We start from the raw sequence: 6,000 nt of genomic DNA, 5'->3' as shown, positions 1-6,000 counted from the left end.
CTCAGGTTTTTGCCTGCCATATGAGTTCTGTTATACTCACAGACACCATTAAAACAGTTTTAGAAACTTTAGGGTGTTTTCTATCCAAAGCCAATAATTATATGCATATTCTAGTTTCTGGGCAGTAGTAATAACCAGATTAAATCGGGTACGTTTTTTATCCGGCCGTGTAAATACTGCCCCCTAGCCCTAACAGGTTAACTAGTGAAAACACCTCCTAGATTTGAATTGAGTTCACCTTCCACCAAGCTACTGCAAAATGTAGTTAAATTACTAGTTAAACTACATGTACTGTAGTTCACTACTCCCCAACACTGCTTGTTTTTCTCAAGTTGTCAACAAAGTAAATGTAAACAAACATTATATAACCTTAAAACATGTATATGTTTTATATCAAAATTGCCACTTTACTATCAGGCCTTTTCTTTCTTAATTCCTCTGAGTCTCCCTTCCTCTGACTGTCTATTTCTATCTATCATTCTGAGAAACAGGGGAGGGGGAAATTGAGTTGGATCAGTGCGCTTGGCAATAGACCACCTCAGTATTGGCTCCATGGCTAAATTACAGCTCCCATCTTTAACAGTTTGAGACATCTGTTGTTGAGTTACTGTTACTGCACTATGTGCTGCACGTTCCACAGATGTCCCACATTTTATCAGATTTTCCATAAATATGGAATCAAATTCAACTCTGGTTCAGTCACAGATACTGTACATGTTTGATTTATAATTACCCCTTACAATAACACATTTGTTTTATTAGCATTTAAAGACTCAACCTCAATTTATATGAAAACATTTATATTTTGTGGTGCTGGGGCCATGACACATTGAACTAAGATATTGAGTGCAGGTTTAACATTGAGAGTACATTTTTATAGATAATTATTGCAGGGGAAATAAAGGTTTAGTATTTATAAGAGCAGAAAGTGAATGATGGAAGGACTGAGAGTGTATAAAGGCTGGGCCTTTCCACTCTCCCACTCTCTCTGTTCCCCTCTCCTCCTCAACCTCCTCTCTCTTCCCCCCTCATTATGGAGAGATGTACCAGGCATGATTTATGGAGACAATCAGCATCACAGATGGAGGAACAGTGGTGGAGGGTCATGAGGAGAAAAATATAGTGTAGGGTCGATGGCGGCAGGTTGGTTGAATGAATGTCATCATAATCCAACAGCACTGGTCATTTGTACAGGTTTTGCAATCAGCAGCAGTGATTCAGAAGGAGAACAAGAATCAGCCCTAGATTGCCCTGATCCTGCCCTGCAGGTTTCTATATTCCCCCTACGCAATCAGGCATAACCCAGCAGGACAAAACAGGTTAATGTTGAGAGAATAGGAACTCCACCAGTGGACCCTGCATTCCCCTTTACTTTCTGTGACAGATATAATTATGCATCAGAGGAGACAACCTTGCCTTGTCACACATTTTCAAAAAGGAATGCAGCTGTCATTCACTGACTACCTCACCATACGACCATATTCCACTACCTCCCCATCCAGAATGTATACTATAAAATCTTAAGTATGTAAACGTCTTCCCAGACATTCCCCTTCCTTCTCTCTCGTTCTTTCATCCCCCTCTCCCTCCCTCCTTCCTTCCCCTCTCCTAAGGACAGCAGTGTTAGAGCCCTGGTAAATGCTCTTGTAATTTTAATCATAGGCAGTCTGCAGTGTTGTGATTGGCTCAGAGCTGATGACTCACTCTTCAACAGGCTGGGGAGGAGAAGGGGTGAGAGGAAATGGAGAAGAGGTGGGAGTAGCTCTCTCTCTCTCTCTCTCTCTCTCTGTCACTGTCTCTCTCAGTGAGAGCCTGCTTGCCTAGCTCTCAGTAGTGCTCAAAGAAATCTCATAACACACACACATGCCATTTATGTAGAGGATGCCAACCCAAACTGAAGGTACCGATCTGTTGTGGTGCTCCCTTGCTACCTTTGCCTCTGAGCAGCCATGATGAGAGACACAGAGCCTGGAGGGAAATGAAAGAGAGAGGTAGAGAGAAAGAGAGAGAATAACAGAGCGAGGGAGAGAGTGAGGGAGAGAGAGCTTTCAGCCTCCAGTCTTGCCTCTCCTCTGTCTGCTGCTGCTCCTGCTGCTGCTGCTTCGTTTCAGCCAGAGCCAGAGACTGAGCTGGTGTTTTTCTCAGTTATCTACAGATAGACAGACCAGTGAGTTGTGAACAGTACAGTACTTCTGTCACACCACTGCCATGACTCTACTGATGTGAGTCAGAAGAGAGAGTTCCCCCTGTCCACCACCTCTCTACGGCTACAGCGCCGGAACCCTGCAGCCACAGGCAGATAGCTACAGAGGTGAGTCCGTCTGCTTTTCTGTTGTCATTTTGAAGAGAGAGTGAGAGAAACAGAGAGCGAGAAAGAGAGAGATTTGAATATGCAGTAATGAACTGTCTTTTGAATAATTGTTTTATAGTTATGTCAATAAAACATATCCATTGAATTGAGAGAGAGAATGAAAGAAAGAGAGGGAAATAGTTGGCGTGTTTTGGTTCACAGCTTAATATGCTCATTAACGTGAATAATCAATCTCTGGTATTGATATTTGAGTCCCTATTGATCTGTTTTGGTTGTTTTCATTAGTCTTGGGTGATAGAATGTGATGCATTGTTTGCTTGGTGTGTTAGATGACTCAGAAAGATGTAACACTGATGGGTTTATAATAAGACTGAACAGATGATATTACGAAAAGAATGTGTGAAAAGTGTTATGAGTTCCGACAGCATTCTTTAGGTGTGTTAGGAACTGGCACAGACTGTGTGTGTGTGTGTGTGTGTGTGTGTGTGTGTGTGTGTGTGTGTGTGTGTGTGTGTGTGTGTGTGTGTGTGTGTGTGTGTGTGTGTGTGTGTGTGTGTGTGTGTGTGTGCGAACGCACGTGTGTGTGCTTGTGCCTGTGCGCTCTAGTGAGAGAGAAAGAAAGAGGTAGTGAAAAAGAGCGAGAGGGAGAGTGGGTGGAGGAACACAGCAGCAGCATTACTGTTTTCTGTCTTAGCTCAGGAGCCATGAAACATGAACATGCCAGTGTCTTTTCAGCTGTCCCCCTGGCTCTCAGTGTGACTGTGGGTATATTGTCTTCTCTGTACTTTATGAAGACTGATCCATCCCTTCGGACTGAGCTCTGTGGGCAGGGGTAGAGCAGGGAGAGCTACACTACTGTAATCTTATTGCCCGTGACAGAGTTGATAACTGCCTCCTTTTCCTATTGGCAGCTCCAGACTGTTATCTAAGCCATAAAAATGGCATTCCAAGCCAGCAAGGGGAAAGGGTTCAGTGACAGTGATCTCTACTGTTTTAGTACTAACCACTTGTAGATGCTTCTGGGGGGTTTTCCTGCTGCAGCTTTTTCTGTTAGGTAGTGTCTATTGCTATTGACAGGCTCTGACTGTTTTTCAATATATAATAGATCATTTATTCAGTTTAAAATACCTCCATGTTAGTGTGTAAACACAGAGGCCATTTCTATTTCCTTTGTCAGTTACTGTAAAATAACAGAGGAAAAGACTGTTGGGCAGAAATGGTGAGGAATGGTGTTTCATGGCAAAATCATGTATAGAACAAGGACAACTGCAGCTTCAAAGCATGCCTTCCTGAGAATCCTATTTCAGTGTTCTTGTCATATGGCAGAGGTCTGGATAATACGTTGGGAATCCATGACAACGTATTGTTTTCTAAGTTGTTGTGGTGAGAATATCCTCCATGTTGGTTTTCAAACACTTGTGGATGCTACTGCTGCCTCAGTCTCTTCCACTACTGTCAGTCAGTCAGTCAGTCAGTCAGTCAGTCAGTCAGTCAGTCAGTCAGTCAGTCAGTCAGTCAGTCAGTGATATACAGAGAGATGCGTAAGCTCCCTACTGACACTTTCACATCCCTTTACCCCTCCTCCCTCCGTCCCTCCATCTCTCCATCTCTCTCCAACTGTGACTGAAGTGCTGTCTCTCCACTTTTACAGAACCCCCCCCCTTCTCTCGCCAGCTCTGTCGCCACAGAAACAGACGATTCTGGAAGGGTGGTGGGTGGAAACAGAAACAGAGCTCCTGAATGCTCTGCCTCATGCAGCACTGTGCTCTAGTTATCTGTATTGCCTGTGTGAATCTGAGTTGCCTGAGGCTCAGATGGTTCCGTTGGTTAGTGACTGGTGCTGGCAACATCAAGGTTGTGGATTCATTTCCCGCATGGGTCACTGTTGGTTACTGAATCTGTGTGTTCACTGTGTGCTATGGATGAAAGGGTCTGCTCAATGACCATGTCATGACTGGTATGGTGATGTGGCTAATTTAACATTGGAGCTGGAGGGTTACAGGCTTGTTTATGCTTAAACACACATGACACAGACACAAATGATACTGTGTGTGTGTGTGGAGCTCATTAATAATGTAATGTAGCATTACTAAGCCAGTTAATAATGGATGTTGCTCAATCTTTCTCTCCTGCGTTCAATAGGATCCTCAGTGTGAATGATATATTAAACTTATTGAACCTTTATTAACTAGGCAAGTCAGATCAGAACAAATTCTTATTTACAATGATGGCCTACCCTGGCCAAACCCAGATGACACTGGGCCAATTGTGCGCCGCCCTATGGGACTCCCAATCCCGGTCGGTTATGATACTGCTTGGAATCAAACCAGGGTCAGTAGTGACCCCTCTAGCCTTAGACCCCTGCGCCACTCGGGAGCCCCATGATGAAGACATGTGGATCCAGTTATCACAGAGACCATAATGCAGATGTTGTGAAGCTATGTGCGAAGCTACGCCATGCTAATGTGTACATGGTGTAATGGATACATCTCTAAGTGTTTTCCACACCTGGATTGCTCAACATTTTCCAATAATTTTTTTCAAGATTCTTCAAGCTCTGTCAAATTGGTTGTTGATCATTGCTAGACAACCATTTTCAGGTCTGCCAAATATTTTCAAGTAGATTTAAGTCAAAACAGTAACTTGGCCACTCCAGTGCAGATTTGGCCTGTTTTAGGTTATTGTCCAGCTAAAAGGTGAATTAATCTCCCAGTGTCTGTGGAAAGCAGACCGAACCAGGTTTTCCTCTAGTATTTAGCCTGTGCTTAGCTCCATTCTGTTTATTATTTTATCCTGAAAAACTCCCCAGTCCTTAACAATTACAATCACACCCATAACATGATGCATCCACCACTATGCTTGAAAATATAAAGTGTGGTACTCAGTGATGTGTTGTATTGGATTTGCCCCAAACATAAAACTTTGTAATGACAAAAAGTCAGTTAATTGCTTTGCCAATTTTTTAGCAGTATTACTTTAGTGCGTTGTTGCAAACAGGATGCATGTTTTGGAACATTTTTATTCTGTACGGGCTTCCTTCTTTTTACTATGTCAATTAGGTTAGTATTGTGGAGTAACTACAATGTTGTTGATCCATCCTCAGTTTTCTCCTATCACAGCCATTAAACTCTAACTGTTTTAAAGTAATCATTGGCCTCATGGTGAAGCGCCTGTATCTTTGTAGTGACTGGGTGTGTTGATACAGTATACCATCCAAAGTGTAATTAATAACTTCACCATGCTCAAAGGGATATTCAATGTCTGCTTTTTTATACATCTTACAATAGGTACCCTTTGCGAGGAATCAGAAAACCTCCCTGGTCTTTGTGGTTGAATCTGTGATTGAAAGGCACTACTCGACTGAGGGACCTTACAGATAATTGTATGTGTGGGCTACAGAGATGAGGCAGTCATTAAAAAATTATGTTCAAACACCATTATTGCACACATAGTGAGTCCATGCAACTTATTATGTGACTTGTTAAGCACATTTTTACTCCTGAACTTATTTAGGCTTGCCATAACAAAGGAGGAATACTTTTTGACTCAAGACATTTCAACTTTTCAGTTTTAATTTATTTGTAAACATTTCTAAAAACATTATTCCACTTTGTCATTATGGGGTATTGTGTGTAGGCCAGTGACACATTTTTTTAATGTAATCAATTTGAAATTCAGGCTGTAACACA

General features: G+C 42.4%; 1 protein-coding gene across 2 annotated transcripts in view; it reads left to right on the top strand.

Moving 5' to 3' along the window:
- The first annotated feature begins 1,804 nt into the window (after window positions 1-1,804).
- Window positions 1,805-6,000, top strand: part of LOC106571867 (prickle-like protein 2) — a 113,832-nt gene continuing 109,636 nt past the window's right edge. For both annotated transcript variants that reach the window (XM_014145381.2, XM_014145380.2), the window contains exon 1: window positions 1,805-2,311. The gene's annotated coding sequence lies outside the window, so the exon portion shown is untranslated. The remainder of the gene's footprint in view (window positions 2,312-6,000) is intronic.

This window comes from Salmo salar, chromosome ssa15 (genome assembly GCF_905237065.1).
Source record: "Salmo salar chromosome ssa15, Ssal_v3.1, whole genome shotgun sequence".
NCBI lineage: Eukaryota > Metazoa > Chordata > Actinopteri > Salmoniformes > Salmonidae > Salmo > Salmo salar.
Note: the sequence above shows the minus strand (reverse complement) of the source record. Positions and strands in the feature narration are given on the sequence as shown.